This window comes from Suncus etruscus, chromosome 5 (assembly GCF_024139225.1).
Source record: "Suncus etruscus isolate mSunEtr1 chromosome 5, mSunEtr1.pri.cur, whole genome shotgun sequence".
NCBI lineage: Eukaryota > Metazoa > Chordata > Mammalia > Eulipotyphla > Soricidae > Suncus > Suncus etruscus.
In genome coordinates, this window is record NC_064852.1 from 52,330,917 (window position 1) to 52,347,970 (window position 17,054).

Below are 17,054 nucleotides of genomic sequence, written 5' to 3' on the forward strand. Positions count from 1 at the left end.
TGTTGCAATCACGTTGGTGTGAGGTTGGGAAATGAACTTATGTTATACTTGTGGTAGATCTGCATAGTTAACCTACTCTTTAGGCAACACTCTAAATCTTGGAGTTCCTCTTTAATTCTTCTATGGTCATGTAGAATTTTATAATTGCAGAAAGTCTTCCAGATTTATTATGGTTTATTCAAATCATCAAAGTAAGAAGTTTGGCATTTTGAAATTATCATTGCAACTTCAGATGAGAGACATATGGTTCAAGTGATTTATACAGTTTTTGGTTTGAATATGCTTTCTTCTGTCATTTCTTCCCAACTGCTGATCCTAAAACATCTAGCTCAGTGCATATTTGGGGTACTAGATTGCATAGCTTAACTAGCTCTCCTGGCTTTATAATTTACAATTCCTTCCCCAAAAGGTAGTTATATGTTGAACTACTGGGTCCTACATTACTCAGCATTCATTGTCCACCCCAGGGAGTGATCTATTCTTAGATTACTGGGTCCCTCCCTATTCAGTATTTGTTCTTCACCTCAGGGAGTGATCTGGTGTTGGATTACTGGGTCCCTTCCTACTCCAACCTAGGATGTGGACTGGTCCTTGCTAATTTAAATCCCAGGTCTCGGTAAGACAGTGCACTCATTATCCAGTCTTCCTCAAATAAGATACCTTCCTTCTTAGGAGCAGAAGACTTGTGTGTTGGAATTCCTGAACCTGTTTTTACCCCTTTCACTGTTTGGACTATTTCCTGCATTGATGTTTGCTTTCAGATCCACATGTCTTCAGGTTCTGGTTTTGGAGCCTGAGGTTTTTCCTGATCAAATCCTAAAAGATTCAGGAAAAGATTGCTACCATTTTGCAGAAAAAAGTAGAATAATATATTAAAAATGAAAACAATTAACTTGGGGGGAAAAGGAACACTAAGAAGAATAGAATATGAAGTTGGAAACTAAAAGTATTTTGGTTTGTATTTTTAGCTTTGAAATCATGTCAACTCTATTCATAAATTAAAATAAGAACTAATTTAAAAACAAACAAATAAAATAGTGTCCCAAAATGAAAAAAAATGAATGCATTCATATATAGGTTACACATAATATTGATGGGACAATAATAACTAAAAATTAATTAGAAGTAGCTATTATAAGGTTCACTTTAAATAATACTGGGTAGTTATTTTATAAACTATATGGTACTGAAAGTAACCAGTGTGCTGCATAGTGAGATTCTGGTCCTTGTTCCTTGGGTAAGAGGCAGATAAATCATTTTTCATCCAAAAGCTCCTAGATGGACAGAGTATGCCTAGTACTTGCTTCATTGCTTTCAAATTTCCTTTGAAAAAGAGTATTGAAGAGAAACTTGCTCCATAAGAATGTTTTTTATTTAGATCTTTTTAACAAGTTCCAATAATAGAATTTTGGACTTATTATTGACTTGCCATACTTAGCTTTATTATAAACCAGAAGATTTAAAAGTTGCTATTCCTCAAATGTTATCTTCAAATAAAGATAAAGACAGACTTATTGGTGTTCATTGTACCCATGGCTTAAAAAGAACTCTCTAACTCATCTCCAGATATTTGATAAATGTCAAAAGCATGAGGCCAGATGGTAATATGAATAAAAATTTCACATATCAGAATGATTAACAAAAAGGCTACCTTCCTTTTCCTGGTCCTCCCAAAAGGACTATTCACAAAGGAGATAATCTTGGAATACTACTAATTCTAATGCCAGCCAAGAAGCCCAGAATACAAGGTGGTGTCATAAAATTTATTATGAGTTACTCTATCCAACTATTGTGGATGGAAAGAGTGACAAAATCAACACTGTGAAAAAAAACTTACTATTTTTATACAATAAAGTCAAATAGTGTTGATAATTTAATATAAACACTATGTGCTCAAGATGAGAAAAATTATATTGATACTTAGAGATTTACTGGCTATTTATAGTATTAGCAGAAATAATCTGTCATTACATTCTTAATTTTTTAAAGGAATATATTTTAGAAGTAATAAAATAATGAACATTCCTTGTTTAAAGAACGGAAAAATACTACATGGTATTGTTACATAGATATGTTTTTGTAAGATAAAGCAAATATAAGTTCTCTTGTTTCTAAACTTTTAGAAAAATAAAACATACAAATTTAAAACTCAAGTCATTAAAATATTTTAATGTGAATGGCAAATATTGTTACTAGGCAATGATTAACTCTCTAATAAAGATAGAAGCCAGTTTTATGACATTAGTTTTTAAAAAAAGTAAAGACTTTATTTCAAGTTCAATGACAAGGACACAGCAAGGAATACTCAAATCGGCCATCCCTTTCTTGGAACTGGAGGTTAAGAGTGACTGATGTGGATAAAACGGATGAGTTTTGTGAGTGACAGATCATTTTTGCTATAGGTCTCTCAATTTGGAACAGGCTCTGCTGATTAGCTTCAGAATCAAGTTACTAGCTTCTTGGTAACACAGATGGTTGAATTTGATCCCCCTTGAGCTCTGGGTCATTTGGAGGTCAGGTTTTGTTTTTACTTTTTATCTATGCACAACTTCAAATACTGTAGAGTTGTAAAACAACTTATGCTATTTAGTTAATAATACAGTCAATGTAGCGATATAAAACAAAAGTTTAGCAAAGTTTTTTTTATTTGGTACAACTTTAATATTCAAAATAATTTATAATTTGTTTTTCTAAAACCATATTTCTCATCTCTGCATGCAATACATTTCTCAAAGCAAAAATCATTCATACTATCATGTGTAAATTTAATTTTCAGTGAAGTAAACCTAGTTTCTTTACATAAATATCTCACTGAAAGGCTAAGGCAAAAATTATTCTGATTTAACCTTAAATAAACTGTTGTGCATAAAAAGAAGAAATCCATCACATAAAGGAAAGAACCACTGGCATTGGCAAAATGTCTTGACTATAAAAAAAAATAATAGCTGCACTGAACAGAAACTCTAACATTAATTAAAATTTGGTTCTTAAAATAAAAGTAAAACAAACAACAAAACAGTATAAACTGTTGGTCTGTTAAGGAATTTGCAAGTCAACAATTAATTAGAATCAATAATGAGAAGGAATAAAATATAGATTCTACTTTATTCAGTGAACTTTTAGAGTCATCACCAAATTGCTACTAAAGATCTTGGTTTTTTTAAAAGCTAAGTTCTAGAAGAATGTTAATATTGAAATGTCACAATTTACTTATATCTAATTAAAATATTTCTACCTTAATATATATATATATATATATACTGATATTTTTAAGGTTAACTTCAGAGGTAAATTTGATAGAGATTTAAGATATGGATGACATCTTAGAAATTATTGATGAGGGCGGGGGGGGGAGAAATTATTGATGAATCTTGGCATACTTAATTTAACAACCAAATATAATGTCTATAATTAAATATTTTACAACACAATTGACAGGAAAGATTGCTAAATTCTGGGACACAAAAATTCCTAAAGTTCTCAATATCTTATCTTCCTTTATCACCTGCCTCAGGATTGGCCAAGCAGAAATGTGTATGACAAATGGACTTTTTGCTTCTAGGAGAAAAGGTCACACCTCCATCTTTTCCCTATTGATTCATATTAAAGTTCCTACCATTACAACAACTGTTTATCAAAATTGAGGCAGAATTTTTCTCCTCTTTACTACAGATAAAAAAAAAATTTTTCTCTTTTTCTTTTCAAAAACTAAACAGTACAAAACCCTATTAGTAAACTTTCTTAATTTTTCAAGTGCATAATTTTTATTCTTTTTTTGAAGGCCCTCTGTTCAGATTTTGATATTTTTCTTTTTTAAGAATGTTTTAAATTTATTTAATTTCCTTCATACATTCTCATTATTAGGATAGTTAGAAAGCCTGTCTAGAGTACAGGCGGGAGTTGGCTGGAGAGCAGCGAGACTTGGGACATTGGTGATGGGAATATTGCACTGGTGATGGGTGGTGTTCTTTACATGACTGAAACCCAAACAACACAATCATGTATGTGATCAAGGTGTTTAAATAAAAATATATTAAAAATGTTTTCAATTTATTTAAATAAAATGCATCACATAGTTGACATAATACATTTGTTTCCAGATAAGAGAAATCAAAGTTATTGGGACAAAATTAAAAAAGAGAAGAAAGAAATTTAAAAAACAAAAACATGAACAAAGAAAAAGTAGAATAGCAGGAACATTTGTGGAAAGGATTGTTATCTCCAATGAAGTCATTAATACAATGGCAGAAGATTTAGTAAGCTCTTGGTAGCTTTTCATTCTGTTAAGTTGGTGTGTTTTATGGGGATGATACATTAAACAACCGAAGATAACCAAAGATTCAAAGAAATAATACTGATATTATGATTTATAGGGGCATGTACTCAGCTGCCAGTCCTCCTGGAAGAAGGAAAATATGAAGGGAGGGTCCCATACTCGCTCCAAAAAAAGCCTGGGTGATATCAGCCAAAATAAATGGTATACCTAAAGTTTGATTAGATTGGTGTCCCTAAAGGGAACCAGAGAGGGTCTGTGATGAGACAGGGCCATCAGGAAAACTATGATTGTGTGGGCTGGAAGCTGCAGGTGTGGCTTTGGGAGGGTGGGAGATCCAGAGATTAGCAGCTTTCTGCTGTGTGGGCTGGTGTACCCATGATCGTTCACAGCTTGGCTTACATCTCATTTGAGAAAAGACTAGGTTTATGCAGCTGGCCCAGTTCCAACATAGTGGCTGTGTTTTGGGGTGGGATTATAGCTCTAATTTCTTCTTTTAAACACTTCTTCTTGCCTTTCATTGATTAGTGTGTATATCTCTGTCATTGTAAATAAATGAGTAACTTTCATCTCATGAGTTTAGAATTGCAGGTTTAAAACTGTGCATAATTGCAAGGTTCAATGCATTAGAGAAACATTTAACTACAATTTAAAGTTTCCAATTTCCTTGATAAGTGATGACTTAAGTCAAATTTTCAAGAGTCAAGATCAGCACAGGTTCTTGGCAAATCTATTTTTCTCAAAAGAAAATAGTGAAACGAGCCTCAGGAGATTGGGACTGGTAAAATTTTTTGAGCACTGATAATGAGATCCTGCAAGCTGCCTTAAATAAGCCATAAGAAACATCTAGAAGAAGCACATACAGAGTGGAGTGTCCTGAGATGTTTTGGGAAACATATCTAGGCTTTCCACTTAAATTGCTTCAGCTTGAATTGATTACTGTTGCTAGGGGACTGTTTTCAAGGATAAGGAGATTTTAGTTATGGTGACTTGCATTAAGAGTCTTACCAGTTAATATGTACCTAAAATACTACTGTGAAAGATATGTAAGCCACTATGATCAAAATAAAAATTGAAAAAAATGAGTCTTACCAGTTCTTATTTTCTGATTAATTTTCTCTCTTCAAAGGAAGTAGCCGGTATTGCCATTGAGTTTAGGTTGGGCTGGGATGATTTTAAGTTAGTTTCTTAGGCTGGTTTTCATTCTGGGTCTGAGTCATTTGGCAGTTGAGTTTAGAACTAGAGCAGGGCAAGAAAATTCCTTTTCAGATCATATATGGATTTTATGGTTTCTGCTTTCTTTTTTCTTTCCAAAATTCCTTGCCAAGCAGCCTTACTGACTACCTTCTTCAAAAGCATCCTGCTGGGGCAAGTGCAAGAATACAATGAGTAGGATATTTACCTTGCAAGTGGCTAACTCAGGTTTGATCCAGTATTCCACATGGTCCCTCCAGAAATACAATAAGTAACCCTTAAGTGTAGAGCCAGGAGTAACCCCTGAGCATTGACAGGTCCCCCCTCAAAAAAAGTTCTGATGTTTTCCTTTATTAGTATAACTTGTATTTAAAACTTGCCTTCTTTGTTCTGCCCATCTGAAAACATTGTTCTTAATGGCTTGGCAGTAGTTCTGGGATGAATGATTCTAGAAGCTAGAAATTAGAATTTCTAAACAAGCCCTAAGAGGTCCAGCAACTCACAGGAGGAAGAGAGCTGCTGCAAAACTAGAGAGCTGCATTAGAGCTGTCAGGGGATGTTATCTTAGGCAACAAATATATCCACCAGTGGAATTCAGTTTTTACCATGAAGACGTTTGGCAAATGGATCTTCTAAGTTTTCACTTCCTGTTGTAGATACACAGGGTATATTAATGACTGGTAAACAGTAACATACTCTGCCTGAATGCTCAGGGCTTTATTTTTTTCCCTAAAGATTGCATCCGGGGAATATTTTTCAAAATTATTCTAAAGGTCATTTTGAATCTTTTTAAAACTAAGAGAATAATGAGAAATGTTATGACACTTTATTTCAAACTGATAGGTAAAAAACACAATAAAGCTTCAGGTATGTAACATTAAGACAGAGCTCATTTTCTGCAGAGATGTTTTCCTTCCAGAAGGAAACAACATATCTGAAAGTGACAGTGTTCACTAGAATGCATGCTGACATTCTCTAAACACTTACCCCAAAATGTTTTGCATATTTCTACAAATATAACAATTCATGCCCTACATAAATAATAATTAAGAAGAAAGCCTAAATCTGTAGTAGTACAGTTAATAGTACAATATGCCTTGCAAACACCCCAACCCTGGTTCAATCCCTGGCACCCTGAACAGTGACAGGAGTACTTCCTAACTGCAGAGACAGGAAAAATCCCTGAGCAAATCTTTTTTAGTTTTGTTTAGATTATTTTGGAGGGGGACACCCCTGGTGGTGCTCAGGGGTTACTCCTGGCTTTGTGGTTGTGCTTGCTTTTGGCAGAATCAGGGGACCATATGGGAAGCTGGGGATTGAACCTAGGCCTGTCCTGGATCAGGCACATGCAAGGCAAACATTCTGTCACTGCACTAAAATGCAAATTCTTTTAAAATGCACTATCACTCCACTGCCGCCCACCCCCGAGCAAATCTGTTGTGAGCAAAATATCTTAAAGAAAATTTAGGAAGAATTACAAAAAATGTAGAAGTGCAAAAATTTTACAGAAACAATGTAGAATTCCCCAATGTTGATTTGATCATGAGTGTGGTCACTCTCACCATCCCTAATTAATCACAATAACATATTTTAAAGATTTTTAAGTATGTGATTTACAAAGCTATTCATAGTTGAGTTTTAGATATACATTGTTTCAGCACCAATCCACTGTCAACCTTCCTCTACCAGTCTTCCCAGAACCCATCCCACTTCTCTCCCTGTCAGCCTGCCAAATTAACAGGCACATTTTTAAGTTAAAATTTGGGTTTCCAGGGCCAGAGAGATAGAATGGAGATAAGGCGTTTGCGTTTCATAAAGAAGGACGGTGGTTAGAACCCCGGCATCCCATATGATCCCCCATGCCTGCCATGGGTGATTTCTGAGCATAGAGCCAGGAGTAACCCCTGAGCACTGCCAGGTGTGACCCCCCCAAAAAAATTTGTTTCATAAAGAAGGACGGTGGTTAGAACCCCGGCATCCCATATGATCCCCCATGCCTGCCACGGGTGATTTCTGAGCATAGAGCCAGGAGTAACCCCTGAGCACTGCCAGGTGTGACCCCCCCCAAAAAAATTCGGTTTCATGATTTTAGTGATTTTGAATTTATGGTTTGGATATTTAGTTGTTTTTCTTTAACATCATCAATGTATCTGAATATACAGACCCCTGTTCTTTATTTTACATCTATCTTTCTCCATTTCCACTCTATTTCCTTCTCACTATATCTGGGGCCAAGAGTGTTCTAGGCAATTTCCATTTAACCATTATATTCCTTGTACAAGTTCTTTATAAGCAATGTTTTTCAAAATTATAGAGAATAAAGCACAAGTTTTACATGTGGCTAACCCCTACGTCATTCGTCCCCAGCACCACAGGGTCAAATGAGCATTACCAAGTGTAGCCCTGGAAACTTTTAAGCAATTTTATGGTAAGCCAGGCAATTCCTTGAATATCAGGGCTAGAGCAGTACACTGTCTTTGGGCCCTAGCATTTAATAGTCAGTTGAGTTGATTAAAAATTACTAAGAATGGCCCCCAGTCTCCTGAACACTTGTGGCAGCCCTTTACCCCAAAACAATAATAAAGATGCTGTTAATTAAAATAACCATAATAGTTCAATTTACTATGTTTTCATCTCCTAAGGATGGCTATTTAGTAGTGAGCAAGATAGTTGGTAATATTTAATGTTTGTACTTTATGACAAAACTTACTGATAAGGTTTGATTATTGACAAAAACAAGTTTTTTTTGCTTAGTAAATTGTGCACTAAGAATAATCACTGCAAAGTAATAAGCAGACAGGTAGCTGTATAAAAGCACTTTGGCAATGAAGTTTAGGAAGTAATAAAACCAAAGGTAAGATCTAGTTAGAACAAATAGTGGGGGTTCTTGTAATGAGCTTTGGGGAAAAAATAAAGCTTTAGAAGAAATTGATGAAGAGTGAGGTAGTCCAAAAGTTGAAAGCCACATTCTTTTAAAATGCAAATTTTTAGCTTTTCAAAGATGGAGAAATATTCAACACCTTTCTAAGAAGAGTAATCACCACAAAATGGAGAAGCTACAGCAGAATCTAAAGATTGTCTTACAAAAATGTATCAAGAATGCAAAGCTTTTTCTATGACAAAACTCAGATTAACTTTCATGTATTCAGAGAAGTCCAAGCCAATTATTTATGAAAATAGAATATAACCTCCCAAAAGCTGTTCTCTGACATTTCCACACTAGTAGCCCATGTTTGCTCCCTCACATCTCTCTAAGTTTCTTTTAATAAAAACTACCTTGCTTCTTTATTTCACTTCCTCTTGAAACTGTTTTCTGCAAGGGAAGATTATATATTCCTAAAACTCCAATTTTTTGCCAAAGTTAGAACTGTCTTTACCTTTCCAGCAAACTGCAGTTCCCGGCTCTAGACTGAGTTTACCCTCCTTGAGAACAAGGGAGTTTAGAACCAGTGCCTGTTCCATGCAGAAACAATGGATTTCAGCAAATGCTTGACTTCAGCACTGTGGGACTGGAGAGATGTGAGATGTGAACATCCCTGATACATAGGTTCTCAGAGCGGAATTTACCAGTTTCGAACCACACTAGGCTTTTCGCTGGGGGGCTGAGGTGATTTGAGCTGACATAGATGCACTGTTTTCTAGAGGCGACCTTCCTCATCTCTAACTTCAACAAAGCATCCACGACAATCGCAATAAAAGAAGGTATGCAATATAAAAAGGTACCTTCTCAATAAGAAGGCACTCAATAAAAAGAAGGTGCTAGTGTCCCTGGATGCAGTGACTGAGATCTAAGAAAAGTCTTTGAAAGTTGCCAGCACTAGCTCAAAGAAGGCTGAACTCATTCAGTATAAGGAAACTTCATCAGGGATAAACGGTCTTATATAAGTATGTAAGCAAACCATTAAAAAGTTCAAAATATTTCTCCTTTGACTACACTCTTACACATTTCTCTCTGTAGAAGTCTCCAGGTCTGAGCAATTTGGTGAAAATCTATATATAAAACCCTTTCTAAAAATCTGTTGGGATTCTCTTTCTCTAGAGAGGGCTTTTTTTCTCTTGAACACATTTTATTTTTTATCTTTTAAGAAAATTGTCTTCATTTTATTATTTGTCTACTCCTGAAATTTTAATCTATAAAAGCCGTTTTTGAAATTCGGTGGTCAGGTCTTAATTTTCTCTTCTTTTCTTCTGAAGAGCTGGCACTTGTCCTTTACCAATGCCAGAGCTCCCAGAACACTTGGGTGGAGGAACCAGTTTCCATGGTGCATGCAGATCTCGTGGGCCTTACCTGCAGTATGATGGCTACCTTTTGGGTTTACGGGATCTTAGACACAATATCAGGTATGTGCTCATGGCTAATTGTTTACCAGTCCCAAACTGTCCTTTCTCCCAGGAAATTCCCTGATTATCAGATGAATTGGGTCAAGTGAAAGGGTAATACCAACTCTCTTTTGAGGCTGCTGCCTCTCTGACCTCCAAGTCTCTCACCAATACTAATATATTCTAAGGAATGTACTAAAGAGGCAACATAGTAAGGAATAGTAATAGTAATAGAAAGGAATGAAATAGAGAAAAATGAAATAATTGAGATAATTTCCTTCAACCTTACTTTTTTTTCCCCTAAAAACATAGGGACCAGAGAGCTGGAAATTTTTACCTATGATAGTTTATGTCGCAGCTGGAAAGACAGTACAGTCTTGTATGCAACGAAACAGGTTCAATCGCTGACACCACATTTAGACCCCCAAACAATGCCAGGAATGATTCCTGAGTGCAGAGTAAGGAGTAATCTTTGAACACTGCCAGGTGTGACCCAAAAATAAAACAAACATAAAAAGTTGTTTAAGTCATAATTGACAGTAGAAATTACTCTTATTTTCAAATTTGAATGTAGTAAAGCAGTAAAATGTCAGGCAATGACACTCTCTTTTATAGTACACATAATTGCTTTTAATGTGGGGAGAGTATTCAATGGATCATTCCTTTCCTTTTTGATTTGTATTGCTTCCTGTTCTCTTTTTATTTTATTCATTTTTAAATGCACAAGAAAAGGGGGAAAGAAAAAGTTAGGGCAGGTAGATTTAGGTCAAGTGTGTGCAATTAATTTGGGGGTGGATCTGGATTTTTCCCACAACAACTTCTTATTCACCTATATGCAATTAAAACTTTTTTTTTATTTTTAATTATGAGAACAATGATGCAAAGAAAGAGGACAAGGTAAAGTTACAGTGGAAGGACAATCACCCATAAACAGAGTTCTCAGAAGAAATCCCCTTGCTGATGCCTAAATTTTGAACTTACAGTCAAAGAACATTAAGAAAAATAAAAAAAGAACCCATGTACAATTACTTTGTCCACAAGTCCCCAGACTGTAGTACATTATAACATTTCTGAAAGTAAAACTTTTTATGACATCAGAGGTCTTGGTCTGTAAGTATGCCAGTGATCATTAAAGACATATATGCTTCTTAAAACTTTTCATTCACCCTTGACGTTTTCCCTGTCTTTAATACTAAGGAATATTCTCACACATTTTATCTTTAATGTTAACTAGGTCTAGTAACAAATTTCTGAGATAAAACAAACATCAGGCCCTTTAGTGAGTCTTGAAGGCTGATGTAGTTCTCTGGAAATAAATTATTTTTAATATGCTTTTATTATATTTTTACATAAAATAGACCACTATTAGCCCATTCAACCATTAATGTCAGCCAGATGGCTACACTACTAGAACAGTTCTCTCCCTGTTGACAACTATTCATATTTTTATTAAAAAATTCCCATTTAACACTACATAACCCCCTACCCTCCATCTATGAGTTAGGAGGTTTGTTTTGGTTTTGTGGGAGGTAGGGTGTGTTGGGTATGGTTTGGGTTTCACCTGGCTTTGCTCAGGATTTACTCCTGTCTTTGTGCTCAATGATTATTTCTGGCAGTCCGCAGGGAACTATATGCAGTACTGGGGTTTGAATCGGGGTTGGTCACATGCAAAGCAAGTATCCCTCTGGCCCTAGATTGTTGGATGTTTATTTTGGGGGTTTCTTTAGGGGGTATTGTTGAGATATTACCTTTTAAGTAGGGAGAAACTAATCCTTTGATTCAGTAACAAATGCAATATGGAATAAATATAGGTAACAATTTAATATAAACCAGACACTGTTGTAAAGTTATTATTATAGATGATCCTTTTAAAGCTGTTTACAACTCTATGAGGAAACTATTATAATGATGAAAGCAAAACATTGAGATTCTAGTTAATTTATAAAAACCAAGCAGTCAATAAATATGATAGTTTAAAGTTTATTATAGGTCCTCTGATTCTGGAAACAGTGTTCTTGGTCAATTATTTTCTGAAAGATCTGATAATTATGCTAATTATGTCATTAAAGGTTATGTACTTAAGGATTATGGACATAATTTTTAATATTTTTATTAATAATTTCAAACTTACAGAGTATGTTCCAACCAAATAAGAAATAAATAACATTGGTATCTGAGAGATAGCACAGAGGATAAAGTGCTTGCTTTGTATAAAGTTTATCAACACTACATTGGACTCCTTGAGCACAGAACCAGGAGTAGCCCCTAAATATTGCCCAGTGTGGTCCCTACAATACCTCCACATAAAATAAAGTAAAAGAAAAAAGAAAATATTACTGATAGAATTTTAATTCATTTGTTTTGTTAATGGAATATAAGATAATATCTATGCAAGTGAAATTTGTGAGTCTAGTAAATATATTACACACATTTTGCTTGTTACCCATGGAAAAAGAAAAGAAAGGGAGATGTACAGAAAACAAAATTAGATTTTAATTATCAATTGAAAAACAATCTCAGAATTTCAAGCTCATGTATATGTTAGATTTAAACTTTTGTTTAACATCCTCTTAAATAGAATATATGATGAGTGGACAAAGGGAAACATTTTATTTATTTATTTATTGTTTTGAAATACAGATAATATATTTATTATATTATATAATACATAGTATATATCAGGGATACATAATATATAGCATACATGAATATACTGTGCACTATATTATATATCCCTGATGTATACTATATATAACATATTCCTATATATCAATATGTATATCAATATATATCAATGTATTGATGTCTGGAAACCATAGAGGACAAAGAATCCCATCTTCCAATATTACATAAAGGTAAATCTAAAGTGTTTTTCTAAAGACATTTACTTCTTGAGATATTTCATTATGGGAAAAAATCAAGCGTAGAATTAACAGTTCTTTGTTTAACTATCAAAAGAACATCTTAACCATTTTTTCTTCTTGTTTATCACTGAACTGACAATGAAAAAGATTTAGAGAATTTTTTAAAATCTATTATACACCTGCTATAAGAAACTTCTACCATATTAACTAAGTGTGTCAACAAGATTAATAGACAGTAAGATCTTGTAGAACATGGAATGCTATATTAAAGTCTTTTTCCCTCAGTGTTAAATCAAAAGTTGATGGAAAAATGAATTTTCCTGATTTAAAGCAACAGCAACAAACTTTGCAATAGTTTTATTTCTCTTATTTCCTTAGCCTTGTTTATCTCTTAATTAAAAATAGAAATAAAAATATTTACATCTAGATACATATTATTGAATCTTCTGCATTATTTTTATCACAAAATAGATGTTGTTCATATTAGTACATTAGAGTAGATTAAAATTGTTGGATTAATAATATTTCCATGTTCTAAAAATTCATGTAATTAATATTTTAAATAAAGCTTGTTGATTTAGAAGACTCATTTTTAAATGTGTCTTTGAAAGACAGTGTATAATAATTTTTAAAAAGTGGCGATCATCTGCAGTTTCTGACTACTATTAGCCCTTAATAATTGCAGAAGTTTTTTTTTTACAATGGATCATTGAGGTTGATCCCTTAATCTTTGTAAAATGAGTCTTTCTTAAGGCTTTCATAGTGGATTTACTCTCTGTGATTTGATCAATATACTGAGTAAATCCTTGAAGGTTACATCTTCCCAAGATGTTCAGAAAAGACACCTAGATATGGTTCTTTGGCATGCAGGATTATTTTAAACTGAGGTCATTTGAGGTCATGTAATCTCAGGAGAATCTTTTTCATTTCTCTAACTACCAAAAACAAATTTGGAGTCTTACCCTTGAATTAAGATGATGACCAGAAATAACCTATCAAAAATGATATATGTGACACAGTAATATTTAATAACAAAACATCTAATCATTTTGATAATAGTTTCAATCTACTTATTTTATAGAAACTGCATCCTTTTTCTTTAAAGTTCCACACCTGTATTTTACTCCTTTGCTTAGATTGTGAATTCCAGTTTTGCCTTTGTTTTGGAAAACAAACATCTATGTAGATTCCTTACAAGTATAATGAAATTTAATAATCATCTCAATTTTTGTTGAATAAATTATTGATTAATTTTCAGTTAGACAGTTCAGAAGTACACCCATCAAAATGCAATAATAACTATTTGAAATTTAGTGATATAGAAAACCTTTTCCTGGGCAGATACAGAGTGAATGGAGCAACTTACTGTAATTCGCAGACCACTAAATTGAGAAAGGAAAGTATCAAAGATAAAGTATCTGATATTTCACACATCTTGGATAAAATTAAAATATGTGTAAACCTTATAAATAAAAGCTATTGGATGATGATGTTTATATGGTTAATATGTAGATGGAATATGTGCCAATTGTGTCAATTGACATTGCTTTGGGATGACACTAATAATGAATGATTAGAAATACTACTGATCATTTTGAGAAAAAAATTATTGTGTTTAAGTATTGTAACAGATACAAGTAAATGCATAGTAAGGGTCCTCGTCCTGTGAGACACATTATCTAATGTTACAATAAGTAATATAATATTTGCCTTTCTATTATAGACGTTCAAATGAAATTCAGACAGGTTGACTATTAAGTGTACTGACTGTTGACTTGTTCAATATCACAAAAACTGCAAGAAATGTAAATGAGATTTGAAAAATTCATGTCATTTTTTTACAAAATTTTTGTTTTATTAACATTTTTAAATTTAAATTATCATGATTCACAATAGTCAATAATAGGATTTCATGCAAAAAGCATTCCAAAACCACACCTTCCACCAATGTTCACTTCCCTCCCCCATTGCCAATTACAATTTTATACAAAGGTAGAGAAATGGGACAACCACATGTTTAAAACAAAATAAAACATTGTTAAAATAAAAATAACTTGGCCCCTTACACTAAAACACAGGATAAAATCTTTGTGATCTTAAGCATAGGCAAATATTTTAGATAGTATACAAAACAACAAAAAATAAAAACGTAAACCTTTCTGACTGCAAAAGATACCATTACAAAGGACAAAAGAGCTGAGAGAAAGCATATGGCACAGCACTTTCCTTTATATTATTATTAATATCTTTATTTAAACACCTTGATTACAAAGATGATTGAAGTTGGGTTTCAGTCCTGTAAAGAACACCCCCCTTCACCAGTGCTACATTACCGTGACCAATGTCCCAAATCTCCCTCCTCCCCACCCCACCCCTACCTGTACTCTAGACAGGTTTTCTACTTCTGTCACTCATTCACATTGTTATGATAGTTCTCAGTGTAGTTATTTCTCTAACTGAACTCATCACTCTTTGTGGTGAGCTTCATGTCGTAAGCTGGACCCTCCAGCCCTCCTCTCTTTGTCTCTCAGGACTATTGCAAAAATGTCTTTTATTTTTCTTAAAACCCATAGATGAGTGAGACTATTCTGTGCTCATCAGGGAGATGCAAATCAAAACAAGTATGAGGTACCATCTCATGCCACAGAGATTGGCGCACATTACAAAGAATAAGAACAAGCAGTGCTGGCGGAAATGTGCAGAGAAAGGAACTCTTATTCATTGCTGGTGGGAATGCAGTCTAGTCAAACCTTTATGGAAAGCGATATAGAGATTCCTCCAAAATCTGGAAATTGAGTTCCCATATGATCCAGCTATACCACTCCTACGGATATACCCTAGGAACAAAAAAAGTACAATACAAAAATCCATTCCAAACACCTATATTCATTGCTGTGCTATTTACAATAGCCAGTCTCTGGAAACAACCAAAATGCCCTTCAACAAAGGAATGGCTAAAGAAACTGTGGTACATATACACAGTGGAATATTATGCAACCATCAGGAAAGATGAAGTCATGAAATTTTCCTATACATGGATGTACATGGAATCTATTATGCTGAATGAAATAAGTCAGAGGGAGAGAGATAGACACAGAATTCATATCATTTTTGTGCCATTTTTGTTTGTGGGTGTTATTGAGGGGAGTGGAAACATGCAGATGCTCAGAAGTGCCTCCAGGATCTGTGCACTCTTTTTGGTATTTGCAAGGATCACGGGTGCTGCAAATTAAACCTGGAACGCCAGCATGCAAAGCACCATATATGTTTTACTTTTTACCCTGAAAACCCATAGTAGAGGATAGTGTACAATAAGTAAAAGCACTTCCTTAAAGCAGTCAGCATAGACAACTATTACATTAGCTGTATCACATAAGTTTGCTGGTGGAAGTGTATCACATTTAATACACAAATTTATTGGTTTATAAACCAACATAAACCATCAAAATGCTACCACTACACTGCTTCCTGATTTGATATGTTTAATTAAATGACTAATTTTATTCTCTAATTTCATGTTAACTGAAGAAAGTTAAAGTATATTATCTTATAATAAATTCTTCACATTTTAATAAGTGCAGTGAATTGTTTAAAGTCAAATTAGAAAAGTATTTTTCTTTAAAACAACTTTGTGTTTGGTGTTTTATATTTTAAAACCGAAATTTTCAATGTGCACAAGAATGAGAAATAGTCTTTTTAAAAGAAAAATGAAGAAATTGCAATCCCAAAAGCTGAATGTTCCAGGGGATTATTCATTTTCCTCCAAACAAGTTGAAGCTTATTTCAAAGGCCCTTGAGTAAAATTTTAAACAATCAGGGAGATGGCTTTGGTCTATTTCTATTTCTTTCTAGAAATTGTCTATGGTTTCACACAAAGAGGTGTTAGAAAAGATGATGCTATTAATTAATTTTCTCCTTGTTTAAAGGCAGTTGTGTATTGACTATCTTGGGAGACAGTGAAGCTATTCTGATTGAAGAATGATATGAATAACTTTAGGGAGTTGCTAAGCCAACCTGGTTGCCATGTTGTAGGAATATTGCTGTCTTATTTAAATTTCTCCATGATATCTGAGAAAGTAATGGCACTGAAAAATATTGCCCATGAAGTTTTCTGGTGTAAATCACTTAGTCTGTAAACAGTTTAAAATAGAGAAAGCACTGAAAATTTACTTTGTAATACATTATATTAATTTTAAGGCTTCAATATATAGTTACACATTTGTGATTAAAAAGGCATTCAGGATAAAATATACATTGAATATTAGATGTACCTCGACAAGTCAGTTTTTCAAGCCTTAGATATTTAGGTTTTGGGATTTTTTTTTTTGGTGGGGGGGGGGGAGACACACCTGGTACTGTTTATTAATTACTCCTGGCTTTGTGCTCAGGGACCAAACCTATGC